We start from the raw sequence: 18,065 nt of genomic DNA, 5'->3' as shown, positions 1-18,065 counted from the left end.
ATAAGCAACGATCTCGTTTTTCTTGTTATTATTGACAGACACATAATCTAATGTGTGTGTGTGTGTGTGTGTGTGTGTATATATATATATATATATGTTTGTTACATTCAATGTGTAAAACCAGGCAATCTGTAGAATATCTGAAAAGTTCAGGCAATCTGTAAAGTAACTGATTCACTCAGGCAATCTGTATATTGCCTAAATATTTCAGGCAATATACACATTGCCTGACTTTTCAAGGTAATTTCTAGACACATTGCCTGAAATTAAAGATCCACCATTCATTGACAGCAATTGTTATAAAGGTAAACAGAACTAGTGACAAAATGCAATATTATTTAATTCGCTACGGATTTGAGATAAAGACATTAAAACAAGTACAAATCCAAACCAAACACATAATTGATAATTAATCACAAGATGCACATCATTAAAACATTTGAATGTTTTTGCTACAGATTTGAGATAAATACATTAAAACATACATCACATACATCATTAAAACAATTTGAATATTTTTGCTACGGAATTGAGATAAATACATTAAAACATATATGAATATTTTTGCTACAGATTTGAGATAAATACATTAAAACATACATAGATGCAAATCATTAAAACAATTTGAATATTTTTGCTACGGATTTGAGATAAATGCATTAAAACATACATCACATACATCATTAAAACATTTACAAACTAGCACTTCTACACATTTATTTATTTAGACAGGTCAGACTGGAGTGGCCTCTGCTATTGCACTTTACACCTGCCTTGTAGCACTTGCAGCGGTCTGATGTGCATCGTTTGCCACTAATAGCACAATTACATTTTGCGTAGCCCTGACCTCCACCCAATGACTCGTCTTTCACTGCATGTCTGAGTCCCACCTCAATGTCAGTACACGTGTCACTTAAAGTATATAACGTTTGGTTACATAAATCAAACTGGTTCCTGCTGTATCGTCCTTTAAGTAGTCCTGCGTGAACTGCAATGCAGTACAAGTCATTTTGATCTCGATCAACAATCACACCCATGATGTTACGAGGATCCCCTTTACCACGGTCTACCAAAGGGATAGGAATGGTCACGTTGTCTCCTGGGTTACTAGCAACATGCTCCAGACGACTTCGTTTGACTATGCGTTCTGCTTATGCCATCTGACCATCAGCTGCTCGCTTACGTTGAATATAGATGTTCTAGTCCAGTTGAAATGTGAGCACGCTTAATGATGTCATACATTTCATCAATGTTCACAAAGTATATTGGTTCCTCTGCCAAGTTGGCACGCTTGCAAATTAACTTCTCCACATCACCACAATGGAGTATTTCGTACCGTCCTAGAATGTAGTATTGTCTAGCAGTTTTTAATTTGACCGAACAAGCTTCCTTCAACTCATCCATCGTTTGGAAATATTCCTCTTTCAGCATAAGCACTGACTTTGTATCACTGGCCTTCTTTGCTAGAAGTAATTCCTTAAAACGAACATCCATTAACTCTGCCATTGCTGAGCAATGATATGCCTGCCTATCCATACTGTATTTATGGAGAAACACCTTTACCCTGGCTTCTAATCTGTTGCAAAAACATTCATATACCATATTAAGACATGCTAACATCAAAAGATTATTCTTTTAAAGTATAGAATTAATAGATTAAGACAGGTTAACATCAAAAGTTATCATGAATGCATGTTCAACGGGCTACGATTATTCTTTCAAAGTATAGAATTAATAGATTAAGACAGTGTGAGATTAAAAACAATATTTTGAATCTTAATTACTTTGATGTCAAGCTTTTCGTCAGTGTTTGGTTTTTGGAGAATGTCTTTGTGGAGACTTTTATTTGAAATAAATTACATAATTTTAACTAATATTGCATTTTGTCATTAGTTCTATTTACCTTTATAACAATTGCTGTTAATGAATGGTGGATCTTTCATTTCAGGCAATGTGTCTAGAAATTACCTTGAAAAGTCAGGCAATGTGTATATTGCCTGAAATATTTAGGCAATATACAGATTGCCTGAGTGAATCTGTTACATTGCCTGAAATTTTCAGGCATTCTACAGATTGCGTGGTTTTACACATTGACTGTAACATATATATCTATATATATATATATATATATATATATATATATATATATATATATATATATGTTATATATTCATATAAATAATATACGTCCAAAATAAGACGATTAAAATAAAAGTTAACCCTATTGTTACATGTAAACCATATATCCCAGTGGCAACATAGTCACTGTTTGTGCATTGATAAGGTGGGTTAAATTTAACAGCCCTCATAGGCGTACGGGCTCCCATATTTCCAGGGTGGGGAGTGGGGGGGGGGGGGGGGGGGGGGGCAGGCAGGTTTTTGTCCGAATTAAATGAAAATGCCCGAATCTCGATAACAACATTTATTCATATTAGTATACTACCAAACAGCTATATATGGTTGAGGGTAGAATGATGAAACTACACAGTTAAAAGGTCTTAGGTTAACACATTTTGCCCGAATATCTCTTTAATGTTTGCCCGAATGTGAATTTTCCTCCCTGCCACCTGTCTCGTACGCTTATGGCAGCTCTTTGAGAGTTCTTCTTTGTTGATTATTATTACTATTATTAAAAAGAAATGTCCACTGCACTTTTTATGTTAAATAGATATTATTTTGAGATGTAATATGCACTTTAACGTCGTTTAATCTTGACGCAATATAACTGTATGCGGTTCATATAAAATGAGCACAGGGGACTCATTCGGACGTCCATAGAAATACATTAACGTATCTCTTAGACTATATATGGCATTACTATCTGATTATGCTAATGGAATCTATACATATAAATGGTTTAAATTTATTGAAACTATTTTTAATGAAACTGGATTTAGTTTTGTATGGTTATACCAATATTATGTTAACTACGGTAATTAGAGTAACGTTATTTTAGAGAGACTGAAGGACTAGTATTTGCAAACATGCAAACATACTGTTTATCATTCAATCAAAGGTACTAATTACAGAATTTTTAAAGACAGCATTAACATGGAACCTTATTTGTTATTACTAAATAGATCCACTTTTGTTAAGTATCGTACTACCTGCCACAAGCTACCAATTGAAGTTGGAAGGTGGGAGAATATTCCTAGAGATGAACGTAAATGTTGTTTATGTGATGAACATGTCGTTGGTGTTGAATATCACTATTTGTTTAAATGCATTTGTTTTTCAGTAAAGCGAGATGTATCTATATACCAAAGTATTTCTTTACTAGACCAACTATTTGTTAAATACCGTGAGCTCTTTTGTAGTACGAATATTAAAGCTGCAGTCCCAGGAATATTTTTATTATTTAAGCATTTAGAATGGATGATTCAGTTCTGTTTGGTACATGAAAGGTCCACCACATTGCTATAGTTTCGTAATGCTCGCTTATCTACATTATCTAGGTCAACTACAAACACAGTGTCCAGCGTTGTTTTTCTTCATTTAGCGGGACGCCAGTAGAACTGGGACTTTACTTGATTTGCGCAGGCGCTGAGCTTCTCACGTGATTTTGAACAAATTTAATTGTCTTGATTGAGGGGTCGTCTCCTATCTCCAAAACATATTTCTATCCATACAACACCTTTCCAGGGGTCGGTGGGGGATTTGCCTTGAAATGTTGACAGTGACCAGCAATTGGCATACGCGTTACATGTAAGTGGGTGTTAATAATTACGTAACGCTCTAGGGGTAGATGAAGATGGTGTTGTGTTCGATTTACGTAACATTTATCAAGACTATATGTTATTTCTATTCATTACTTAGACCTAAAAATGTGTTTTTTTGAAATGCGTGGTCGGTCTAGAATCGATCCCCATCGGCGGGCTCGTTTCAGCCAGTGCGCCATGACTAGTATAAAAAAGCCCGTGGTATGTGATATCCTGTCTGTGGGATGATACATATAAACGATCCCTTGCTAAAAAAAAAAAAAAAGGCGCATGTGCAGGGATTCAGCGGGTTGGAGTTATAGACTGTGTTGAGCTTAAGTTTATATATGAGGCCATGCTCCCCCAGAAAATATATTTCAATTTTTTTTTAGCTTGGGCAGGTAAAGGTTTCGACCCCCAATACCATCCCCCTGCACATGCACCTGTTTCCTCTTAAATCAATATGCTCTAACATTGATGTCGTTAAACAAACTAACTAACTTTACCCTTTCCAAATGAAAGAATATTTATTTAGTTTTGTCGATTTTAACACACGTAAAATTAAGAAATGAAAATGTTCATTGTCTACGTTAGTATATTGTATTCTTAAAATATAAACATGATCAATGTGTTACTAGTATACAAACTAAACTTTGAAAGTTCTACTAACACTTTATAAAATATTAATTCTGAAATAGGAAGGTCTGATTGTCGATAACACGTTGTCAACATCAAACCGGTTTTAACGAAAGACTCTAGTACCGTATCCTTAACCGAACGTTCTACGTACATCGCAAGATTTCTCATTTAATTTTTTGAGACGAACCCTACAATTTTAAATCCACAAGCGCACGTGTTAATTGAAACTGACAACAGGCTGTCGTTTGTGCTTTGTCCTGCAATGGCGACACATGCGTCGAATCGAGCGTATACTTTTGACGATCTCCGTTCATAGCGAACACACACGAGTTTTTTTAAAAGTGTGTTACCAAGGAAGAGTATTCCATAAACAAGCAAAATGGCAGACGGCAGACGGCAGATAACTGCATTTATTTTGCCCTATGCGATCTCAGCGAAGTGTATATCGGTGACATCGGTTACAGTATCGTATGTGGAATCTTTGTCACTGTAATGAGTTTTTCCAAGATTTGTGTCTGGACAAAATTAGGAGGAAATCTAACGGTAATTAAATGAATTTATCGTAGTTGTTAAGAATTTGGTTCTGATTTTATGGGGTTCGAGGGTATGCTCCCTGTAAAATTTTGAAAACTAGATGTCCTGAAATGAAATTTCATGTATTCTACAAGTACAATTCTCTGCCTTAAGATTTATTTTTGGGGAGTACTCCGCCGTGCCTGTAACTATCACGAACGTATTTTAAGTAATAACTTGACATGTATACGTTTTTTACATGTTCTAAAAGTATAACCCGACAAAAAAAATTATTCGGCTGCGGGTGTTCGATTCCCCCCCCCCCCTCTCCCCCCCCCCCCGTAACGATTACAGAATAATCATGAAAAATCATGAACGTTTAAAACACGCAAAATAATAAGGTGGTAAGAGTTGTCCACCCTTTGTGTACAAATCGTCTGCTTTTGACATTGGAATATTGACTCTTAATACCCAAGCAGCAAATAAAAAGCTGCAAATATCTTGCATAGTTATTTGTTAGAAAACAAAATCCAATAATTGTTTAGGAATTTGATGACATGTCTGCTTTTGACATTGGAATATTGACTCTTAATACCCAAGCAGCAAATAAAAAGCTGCAAATATCTTGCGTAGTTATTTGTTAGAAAACAAAATCCAATAATGTTTAGGAATTTGATGACATGTTATGTTATTAAAATATATCACAAAATTTTATGACATGTTATGTTGTTAAAATATATTACAACTCCAAATGTGTGTGTACTTTGTTTAAAAGTTTTACTAGTACTGTAATTTTTATTGAATTATACAATAGATCTAGAAGGTAATAAATTCGTTACGTGTTTTTTTTAACAGGGCGTACGGGATTGTACCACATAACTAACAGTATTCGTATAGTTTAATAACTGCTGCGGGTTTCCACTATATATGATGTTACATATATCTAGTGCACGTGCGTCTGCGGTTATAAGTGTATAATTAGTACCAGTCGATGGAATTGATTGATTGATTTTGCTTATTTTCGTGTACTTATTAAGGTTCAAGCATGCTGTCCTGGGCACACACCTCAGCTATCTGGGCTGTATGTCCAGGGCAGTGGGTTAGTTGTTAGTTGGTTAGTGAGAGAGAAGAGGGTGTAGTGGCCTTACACCTACCCATTGCTCTGGTTTAGAGCCGGTACCGGGCTGCGAACCCTGTAACTACAAGCCTGTAGTCCGATGGCTTAACCACTGCCCCACCAAGGCCGGTTGTCGATGGAATACCAACGCTGTATAGTTGTTGTTCATGTATATACAAAATGGTCACAGACCCGGCGCTCATTGGAGATCGGCACCAACTTAGTATATTTTTAAACTTATAATTTCGAACTGTAACAAAACTTTAAACTTTAACAAAACAATGAACAAATTCATATCATTTGTCCACGTAAAGTACCTAGCGTCAACGTCATTGTTGGAAGCGGCTTCAACAGTAATGACTTTTCGGCTGTCTTATATCCGGCGTTTATCGGAGACCCGGCGTTTATTAGGGCTTATTAGAGGCCCGGCGTTGATTTTGTTGCAAAGTGTAACAGACCCGTCGTTAATCAAATAGTACTGGAGACCCGACGCTTATTTGAGGCCTGGCGCTTATTAGAGGAAATACGGTATACGTATCTTGAAACTTGAATCTTGGAAACTTGAAACGACAGCATATGAGGAATTATTGTACAATGGATATTTACAGTGACAAGATGATAACAGAAGCTCTTCGTAGAATACATACAAAAAGTATTCAAAATAGCTATATATGTACATTTTAAAATGAAGACACATGGTATTATTAACATCACAGGGTATTGTGATGCATTTGTTTTTACCAATTTGCTGCGTGATGACATGTCTTAATATTAATCTTTGTTTAATAGTATGGAGCAAATGTAGGCACTTGTGTTATTAGCATGGTGTGGATCCTGACCCGTGTCATCATTTGGCTGAAGAAAATTAAAAAGTTATCCAACAAACAACCTGTCACCCCTAAAATAGTAATGGATTTTATCAATTTCGTTTTCTTTTTTTCTTTTGTTTAACGACACCATTAGAGCACACTGATTGATTAATCATTGGATGTGTAACATTTGGCCATTTTGACATATAGTCTTAGAGAGGGAACTCGCTACATTTTTTCATTAGTAGCAAAGGATCTTTTATATGAACCATCACACAGACATGACAAACCAGTCGTGATGCACTGGCTGGAACGAGAAATAGCCCAACGGGCCCACCGATGGGGATCGATACTAGATCAACCGCGCACCAGTCGAGTGCTTTGCCACTGGGCTACATCCCGTCCCGGATATTATCAACGGACAAGGTTTGCGGGTTTCCTCTGTTAACTACGAGTCAGAATTATCAAATGTTTGACATCCAATTATTAATCAATGTGCTCTAGTGGTGTCGTTAAACAAAACAAACTTCACAGTAACATAATGGCAATACTCAGCTTAATGGCTATGGCGCGTTGTCTTATAGGATATGAATTCGAGGGTCATTTTTTCGTCCCAACCAGTGCTGGGCGATTCTTAGATCGTTGTTTATGCTGTGGAAGCTAAACTTCGCTTCCAAGTGTCTAACAATTGCATGATATCATTGCATGATAATGGCAATATTCAGTTTAGTGGGTCCAGCGTGTTGTCATGTTGAAAGGTGTTTTTTTTCTACCCATCTAGTGCCCAACGATTCTTACATCGTTTTTTTTATGCTGTGGGAGCAAAACATCGGTTCCGAGCGTCTATCAACTGCGTGACGTAATTTGTCATTGTAAAATAATTATAATGGCAACATTGAGCTTAGTCGGTAGAGCGCGATATCGGGCAAGATATGAATGAATGAAATGGTGTATTTAACGACGCACTCAACACATTTTATTTACTGTTATATGGCGTCGGACATATGGTTAAGGACCATACAGATATTAAGGGAGGAAACCCGCTGTCGCCACTTCTTGGGCTACTCTTTTCGATTAGCAGCAAGGGACCCCATAGACAGGATAGCGCATACCACGGCCTTTGATGTACCAGTCGTGGTGTATTGGCTGGAGCGAGAAATAGAGCAATGGGCCCACTGACGGGGATCGAACTCAAACCGACCGCGCATCAAGCGAGCGCTTTACCATTGGGCTCCGCCTCGCCCCGGCAAGATATGAAGTCGATGGTCTTTCAATCTAATTAAAATTAGCTCCACTTTTACATGTGGATCTAACAGCAGCCAGTTGGAGCTCATGTCCACCAATCAAAACCTTACTTGCAGAATCATGCCAGTGATTTGAAAATAATTTGAAAACATTCCGAATTATCCTGAGGGTATGCGACAGTAGAACTAATTTTAATCAGATTGCTAACAACATTGCGTAGTCTCCAATGTCCAGGTAATATTTCGTCTGTAAATAATAATTTAAATATTGACCAATCACACTTCGCCTTTTATAACGTTATTTGGGAGCATACAAATTCTAAAAATATCGGGCGAGTCTATTTTAGTGGCCGCAGTACAGCAAACCATACCAATACGTACGGGATGGGTTATCAGTCTTCAATTTTACATTAAAAATTATTTATTTATTTATTTATATAAAAAAAAAAAACTAAATCAGTCTTCAGTTTTACATTACAAACTATTTATTTTATAAAATAAAACATGTTTTAAGGCATTCGTAATTCACACGAAACATGTCGTATACCCTCAGGATAATTCGTAATGTTTTCAAATTATTTTTAAATCACTGGCATGATTCTGCAAAGTAAGGTTTTGATTGGTGGACATGAGCTCCAACTGGCTGCTGTTAGATCCACATGCAATAGTGGAGCTAATTTTAATTAGATTGATGGTCTATTTTCTCGTCCCAGCCAGTGTCGCACGATTCTTAGATCGTTGTTTACGCTGTGGGAGCAAAACATCGCTTTCAAGCGTCTAACAATTACGTGACGTCATTTGTCATTGTGTCGTTACACATCTCTTCTATTGTTTTTATTCATTTGTCATTGTTAAGTAATGTCAATTTTCAGATAATGGGTAGGGCGCGTTGCCTTGTAGGATATAAAGTCGATCTCTTTTTTTTTCTCGTCCCAACCAGTGTCCAACGATTTTTAGATCATTGTTTATGCCGTAGGAGCCAAACGTCGCTTCTGTGCGTCTAGCCCGAGTACTCTGACTGTAAGAGAGCTAGACGGACATTTGGACATAAACACGCTCTCATTACAGTCAGAGACCAGCCTATGTATTTTTTTGGCAATTCCTGACTACCAAACGGTAGGCAACGAATCCCGCTCTAATACCACAACAATCCTCTGTTTGACGTCAAATACCTTTACATCAATCATTTTCGAGTTAAGTGATACAAAAAAATCCACATATTAATCACTAATACACATACTACAGAAAGAAACCCGACAGCACCCACATTCAGCTACGCTTCGTGACACTCCGTCGCAACAATTGCAAAGCTCGGCGATCTATTTCGAGACGTAGACCACGTGATCGCGCACTGGGCGATTCCGCCTTGTGCAGCAGTTACTGGGGCCGTCTCATATCAAGCGAAGTTACAATATGGAAGAGTTGGCTAATGCCGTTTTGGATGAATTTGGATTTCATTACGTCATTAAACCAAAACAATTACACATTATTGATTCCATTTTGAATTTGAAGGATACATTTGGGGTGTTATCGACAGGATACGGCAAAAGTATGTGCTACGTACTGCCTCCTCTTATGAGACGACCCCTGTAACTGCTGCACAAGGCGGAATCGCCCAGTCTCGAAATAGATCGCCGAGCTTTGTAATTGTTGCGACGGAGTGTCACGAAGCGTAGCTGAATGTGGGTGCTGTCGGGTTTCTTTCTGTAGTATGTGTATTAGTGATTAATATGTGGACTTTTTTGTATCACTTAACTCGAAAATGATTGATGTAAAGATATTTGACGTCAAACAGAGGATTGTTGTGGTATTAGAGCGGGATTCGTTGCCTACCGTTTGGTAGTCAGGAATTGCCAAAAAAATACATAGGCTGGTCTCTGACTGTAATGAGAGCGTGTTTATGTCCAAATGTCCGTCTAGCTCTCTTACAGTCAGAGTACTCGGGCTACTGTGCGTCTAACAATTGTGTGTTGTCATTTTCCATTATAACATAATCATACTGGCAATATTCATAGTAGTGGTAGGTCGCCTTGTTGTGTAGCATATGAAGGCGATGTTGTAGTTTTTTCATCCCAACCAGTCCTCCTCGATTCTTAGATCGTTGTTTATGTTGTCGGAGCCAAACTTTGCTTCCAGTCGTCCTAACAATTACATGCCTTCATTTATAATACGTTTTTCGTCCTCAAGCACACAACAATTGCGAAACTTCGTCTAAAAAGTGAATGAGAAGACAATAGTGGATGACGTTCAACGTTTATGTTACGGAAACTCGGTGAATTTTAAACGTTTAGTATACAGAAACATATTAAAGACTTGTAATTGCATGTAACTGCATATGGTTGACCTACTTGTGTATAACACGTCTCTGGAGTCAAACCCACTGTTGGGAATCGTGTATTGATTATGTCTGGTTTGCAGGTGCATGTGCAGGAAATGTTGTAGGGGAGGGAGTCTAGACTTACAGACTGAGATCTAGTGCGCGAAGAGTCCGAGTTTCTAGAGGGTTCTGGGGCATGTTTAAAAACTAGTCGACCTGAAATGCAATTATACAAGTAAAATTCAATATGACAAATGAAGATATATGCATATAAAATATAATCGATTTGAGCGGGAGAGTTCGACCCATGACCCCTCACCACCCCCACCCCACAGCGCAAATGCCTGGTTCTCAGCAATCGATCATCATATACACTCGGTTCAAATATACCTTGTATATCAACTTTTGAAGGATGTCAATTATTAAGACTATGCACTCAAGTGTTGTGTAATTAGAACATCACTAGTGAAAGCTATCCTACACGTAGGTTCGAAAACATGTGTTCTCTATGATTTAGTAGGCATATTAAAAACACTTCCGACAGAAAAGCTTTCAAACCTTACTGTTCTCAAACAAAGAGAAAAAGAGCAAATCAATCGTTATTAAGCCGACAGCTGTCTCCGTAGATCACTGTTTGTTCTTCGTCATTGGACTGACTGTATACGTTACAGCAAATTGACTGTATACGTTACCGGCTGCCAAACAAACCTGATATGGACGTCAAACATTACGTTAAATTCAGATATCCATTTTAATCAATTCTAGATCATAATAAAGTCTGATTTGTTAATGAGTTTGGTAGCCAGTTCACAAAACACAACAATACGGGACATCTCCATTGTACTGGAGGCTGCATCCATTGTACCGGATTTCTTGCTCCAGCCAGTACACCACGACTGGTACATCAAAAGCCGTGGTATGTACTATACTGTCTATGGGATGGTGCATATAAAAGAGCCTTTGCTGCTAATCGTAAAGCGAAAAGAATAGCCCATGAAGTGACGACAGCGGGTTTCCTCCCTCAATATATGTGTGGTCCATAGCAATATGTCCGACGCCATAATTATAACCGTAAATAAAATGAGTGCGTCATTAAATAAAACATTTCCTTCCTTCCATTGTACCGGAGGTGCATATCCATTGTATTGGAGAAGTTGTATTGTTATTTCCATTGTTGTCCCTGCCACGTACAAAATATATTACTCACATAAAACTGGAAATGAAACGTGCCACTTATGGCTGCCACCATGATTAGATTTTCATTCGTTCAAATTCCAATATCGGGCTGCCACCAGAGGATCTCCGGAAAGGTCAAGGGGTAGTGAGTTGCTGGAGGAAAAAAAACTGAAATGTAATTAACTGGTTGTACTAACTTTATTGTATAGCTATAAGGCTGCAAAACGATTTAAAGAAACCAATAAAATAGGAACACCATAAAACCCCGATTCGCTTGCAACTTTCCTCCTTCGATCCATTCTTGGGAAAAGTTCCAACGGACATCCATTACTTTGTGCATATGTATCATCTATACCATAGCCTTTAGATTCAAATCTGTCAAATGAAAACAAATTGTAAACTAATTGTTTGTTTTTTAAACATCGCCGAATGATTGTCAATCGCGTTGTAGTTTGAGTTTTTTTTTCTTCTATTTTTATTTTGTTGTATGTTTTGGGTTTTTTTGTTTGTTTGTTTGTTTTTCTTTGCTTTGCTTTGTTTAAAGGGACTTCGCCCTCAAAAACGAACTACTTTTCTTTCAGATAAAATTGGCCAAACAGCATACACTTTTAAAAAGGTGTGATAGAAGCCGTAACATATATGATGTTTAAAGGCTCTCACCCTAGTTTGAGCCCGTGAAAATAAACACTAAGTTTAGTTAATCTACAAACATCAACATCCGATTTGTTGTTGTTCATTTGTGAGATTTTTCTTCACAGTTCGTGAACATTTTCAGTAACAATAAAGTTCAGAGAAGTAAGTATCTCAATACAAAACGTTACAATACCTTAAAACCAATAATTTTGCTAAGTCCTACGATATCTGGAGAGGGGATACAACCAGGACAGAACAGTTGGAGCATGTCCAGGAGAGGTGAAAAGAACGCACCCCAAGTCTGTGAAATTTGTCGTGACGTAGGCATTGTTGTGCTTCGAGCGACATCTACCGGTGACATCAGAATACAAACTTTCAAAATTATTTCAAGCAATTGGGACATGGGGATTCCCATGGTATTTATCGATATAAAACCTGCTTTTTCACTCCATTTGATAAAAACGTGATCTAAGTGTGTTACAGTTTTGTAGATTAACCAAATTATAATTTATTTTCGCTGGATGGAACTAGGGTGTGCGGCTTTAAGAGATGCATGTATACAGACCTACCGCCTGTTTGCAAATTATAGGATATTAAACGAGCTTCCATTTCGTATCAAGTTTCTCACCCGTGACAGTGAAAATTATTTCACGAGGGACATAGACATGATTCGAAATGGTAGCGAGTTAATATCCTATTTATTACCCATAATCGATCTTAATGTATGTCACTCAAATCGTTTGGTTGACGTTCCTTAAGGTTGTTGTGCAACAATCGATGACGTCGAAGTGTTACGTCCCACTTGGCGTGATGCCAAATGGGACGGATCACTTTGATATGTACCAAAATATTGTTTAACCATATGGGTAATAATTCACTTTATTTACTGAATAAACAGTGTTTAAAAATTACGAATCTGTCACTAGCATACTCAGTACCATATCTCTGCACAGCATTAATATAAATAGCAGTACAAGCTCGACATTACTTGGTACAAAATATTTCTTAAAAGATGAATATGAAACTAACCGAAAAAATATTTCAATTTTAAAATTTAAAATTGTTGTTTCATATTTTCAAATATCTAATAATTCCAGCTAACTTGGAAATAATTAAATTGCTTAAACTAATAAATAATATACAGTACGAAACTCTCAAACAGGAAAAAATGTGTTATATCTCACCAATCACGTTACAAAATTTTATTTTATAGCCATAAGCTTAAGGTTATTTTGTAACATGTTTGATGAGATATAATAAATAATGTACATGCATATGTTCGTTTCACTTCAATGATGTAACATCATTATGTATAATGTATTTTATAAATCAGTATGTTAATAATGTGTCTAAATCAAAATGCTTCAAGACTGACATTTTATTAACAAGATTAAAAGGAAATAAAGGAAAGAACGAGAAGAAAAGTAGATTAAAAAGATCAATGTTTCAATTAGTATTTCAGAAACTATCAGACAATATATCGCTAGAACAAAAATAAATAAGCACGTAGGAAATTAGTCTGCGGTTGTAATCGATCCCGTGTATTAAATACGAACAGTGTTAGTCTTGTTCATGATGACATATAAATGACAGACACTCTCTCTCTCTCTCTCTCTCTCTCTCTCTCTCTCTCTCTCTCTCTCTCTCTCTCTCTCTCTCTCTCTCTCTCTCTCTCTCTCTCTCTCTCTCTCTCACACACACACACACACACACAGACGTACACACACTTTTATGCATACAAACACACACAAACACAAATACACACTGACAAACGCGCGCACACACACACACACACACGCGCGCACACAGCACATATTTATTATGGGTTGTACAAAACAAAAGCTGTATATGGTTACCATTAAAAGTCACCGTTCAACCCAACCCCGCTGGAGTGCTCAGTGTCCGGTGTCCGGTGTGGAATATTACTCATTCAAACGTATACAAACTCGCACTCCTCATATAGACTGTCAATTGGTACACGACCTACATACCCATTAGGCCAAGCTAAAAAACATAGTTGCTGTAAGATATCAGTGATCAGTGTTTTTCCTTTACATATTGTATTTAAGTAAAGATGTATTGACAGAAAACACTACCTTATGTGTCCAGGAGATTTTTTATTATGAGTCGGTCAGGGTACAATATTAGATTCATTGGCTAAAATTGGCGTTCATGACATTTTCTTTTGACCCATATATACACTTACATTGCGCTGTATTCTTCGTGTTTATTCGCTATGAATACGCAGACAGCTGTTGATTACCAGTCGATTCGCCTCTGAATAAATGATATTTGTATTTTGTCAATGCTACTGAAAGAATCTGAATCGACCAGAAGTAAGAAGACAAAACTAAGCATTGTGACAAACCGTTACGCTTCGTGTTTGCTTGCCGTATCTGTCTGTTAGAGAACATAAAGAACTCTAAAACGTCGCTTATATATGTGAAGACACTCTTGGTCGTCTGCATACATAATGAAATATATGTGATCGTTTATGTCCTCGTTATTTGTATCTCTTTCATATGTTTGTACATTAAAAACAGCCGTGTGACAGCTATAGTGTTTGCGAAAATTATGAATAAGGTAAGTGGTAGGTTTTGCCAGACGTTCGAACTTTGTTTTAAAATATAGTTTTCTCATTTTTGATGGATTTTCTTTGCATTTAGTTTTCTTAGATGTGGTACTGACTAAGCTATTTAAAGCTGGTGTGTTTCTACACATTTTGATGACTTTACAAGTTAGTGATAGTCAGTTTGGGATAATGTGTTGTGGTTGATAGTTGTGTCACTAGTGAAAACAATGTTGTTGTTACTGTTATTGTTAATTATATACACCGTTCAAAGGCTAAATTATCATAATACTCAATTGTATAATGGCAGTAAGTTAGGGTGTGTGCTATTTCTAACACTCTGAATTCAATATATTTTCAGCTGAATAATAATATGTTATATTACAATATTTCTATTATGTAAAGATGTCTTGCACATCAGTATAATAATTTACATAATTTTGTACTTTAGTTTTGAGTTTAGCATAAAGTTTTTATATCAATAAGTCTAAAATTACATTACATATAATATGATCATTGGCGTAGCCAGAAGTTTATATTGGAGGGGGCCACCCATGCAGAGTATGAGTATGGTAGGTGCCGCGTTTACGGAATATAAAAAGTAGGGGGGGGGGGGAGAAAAAAAGAGTAAACAATTCAATTACTTTATTTAATATGCATTAAACAAAACCACCTTTAAGGAGTCGTGTATGGTAAGTAGAGCGAATATTACAAGATTGTCGGAGTGATTTTTATTGGGTGGGGGTGAGAGGTGGGGGCATAATATGTTCAATAAGGCGAGCACCAAAGATTGGGGGTCTTTCTTCGAAACATTTTAATATATTGATCCCTTTTAGCAGAATCCTGGCGCGTTTTCTGCTGCTTTTGAAGGAGTTTTCAAACCACGGTTTAGGGTTCCTGGGTAACATTATTATTTTGATCTGAACGACAAAACACATAATTATGTTGCAAGGAAATGTATATAGATCGGAAGACCAAAACAGTGATATAGTTTAAAATTGTGTTTAAAAAGTAAGGATTTTATTGTTAATATCTATACATTCTTTGTATTTATTCTTTCTCGCTTCTAGACCAAATGAATCAAGAAAATGATGTGTAGTAATTTGCTGGATGGAGAATTTCAGACGGAGCACCATTGTAAACGACAGCGAACCACTCTATTCTGCTAGACGACCAAAGTTAAATATTCCAAGACAAAGATGCGAAAACAATGTTCGTATTTACGAATATCTTACATGAAAACTGGAATCCTCTTTCAGTTGCTTTTAGTTCACTTTTGTTCCAATCTAATTAAAATTAGCTCTACTGGGTCTACCCTGGTAGATCTAACAGCATTGCGTGGCCTCCCATGTCCAGGTGGCATTTCATCTATAAATATCAATTTAAATATCGACCAATTACACTTCGCCTTTTATAGCGTTATTCGGGAGCATACCATCACGTGTTTTTTTCGTCTTGAAACGAATTTTATATAAAATTTTATATTGCAATTAGTTTCCGGCATACTTCGTAATTCAACCGAATTATTTCGTATACCCTCGGCATAATCCCGAATGTTTTCAAATTATTTTCAAATTACTGGCATGATTTTGCAAGTAAGGTTTTGATTGATCGAATGAAAGGTCAACTGGGCATGAGCTCCAACGGGCTGTTGTTAGATCCACATGTAATCGTGGAGCTAATTTTAAATAGATTGCTTTTGTTCTCTTCTGTAGTGTATTTGGTTTTTATTCAGTGATTTGAAACAATTACAAATTAATTTATATACATGTATACAAAAATAAATACGAAATTACAACCCATCCCCACCCCCACCTTCACCCCCCAACACCAAATATTTAACTTCTTAACTTTGGTGTGGTTTTAACGTTTGGTCGTATTTTCAACTTATGTGCTAAGATGTTTTCTAATGTAGGATATGAACTGCGTGTATAATGTACATTTACAACAATGTCGCAAAACTAAAATAACCAAACAACCAAACAAACCAAAACATATCCACTTAGACTTGCTCAGTTTTAAGACATCACAGACATACAGAAATCGATTGACGATACACAGGAATGGTAAAGACAAATCTATATATTTTTACATTAAATAGTGTATTTGTTTTACTGAATAGAATTAAATATGTACTTTTTTTTACAAACAGGTTTCTGTAACAGAGTTGCATCAAGCGGCAGAAGATGGCGACCTTCTAGTTCTGGCTGAACTGCTCATGCGCACTGATATTCACGTGGATGTGACGGACGCTGTGAGTGGTCGGAATACTAGTATTCTACACAAAATGTTTACATTTATGCATCCTTTTTGTATTTTATTTTATTTATTTGTTACTTTATTTATTTATCTTATTATTTGCACATTGACAAAATAACTTGATCTAGATATAATTCGATTTGTCATAAATGTGTAGAATCCGAAGTAAATGCTCTTATGTAGGCCTACTTCCCTCTTTCAGAAAAAAAAGCAAAATACAATGTATTCTTTATTAATTAATTTTTTTAGATAAACTGGTAAGAAATGCTTAATAGCCAGAAATATCTAAATCTATACTTAGAGCAAGAAATATGGGAACACTTGGTATGTTGACCAAGTTTAATTCACTATTATTGTCGTAATGTCTGCATAAAAGACAGAGATTTAATGTGGGTTAACATACCGAAACTATGGCTGAGGATTTTGTTGTTGGTGTTGATGTTTTTTGTCTTTCTCTTTTTGCTAGTATGGGCGGACTCCTTTGTTCTATGCAGTGAAAAACGACTACATCCAGGTAGCTGATTGGTTAATATTTAATGGAGCAGATGCATACAGATATGATCATGTAAGTATTTACAATGTCAGTTTTAAGGCGACGACATACGACACGAGTGCATGGTACCAGCATACCCACGATAATTGCCGATTGTGACAAAACAAACAATACGATTTTATCGGAATCATCGGTTGCTATGCAATCGAATATTCTCGTACGAGCCACTCGTATCGTGTGGCGTCGCCTTTAGTTATAATTGTATTATTTACATGATGTTTAAAAGATGAATGATGGTTCTTACAAGTAAACTCAATATGAACTGATATTTTTAATGTGAGTTAAACATAGAAGTTAAAGTATTGTTCATTTTACTCAATCCACGCAAGTCTACCATTTCATATTAGGCTTGTTTAAAATATTTGAACATCTCACTGAATTACTACAAACCTTTTTTTTAAATCTTGTATAGCTCTCTCTCTCTCTCTCTCTCTCTCTCTCTCTCTCTCTCTCTCTCTCTCTCTCTCTCTCTCTCTCTCTCTCTCTCTCTCTCTCTCTCTCTCTCTCTCCTATTTTAATATAACTTTTAAAATAACTT

This window comes from Gigantopelta aegis, chromosome 6 (genome assembly GCF_016097555.1).
Source record: "Gigantopelta aegis isolate Gae_Host chromosome 6, Gae_host_genome, whole genome shotgun sequence".
NCBI classification, from domain to species: Eukaryota; Metazoa; Mollusca; class Gastropoda; order Neomphalida; family Peltospiridae; genus Gigantopelta; species Gigantopelta aegis.
Note: the sequence above shows the minus strand (reverse complement) of the source record.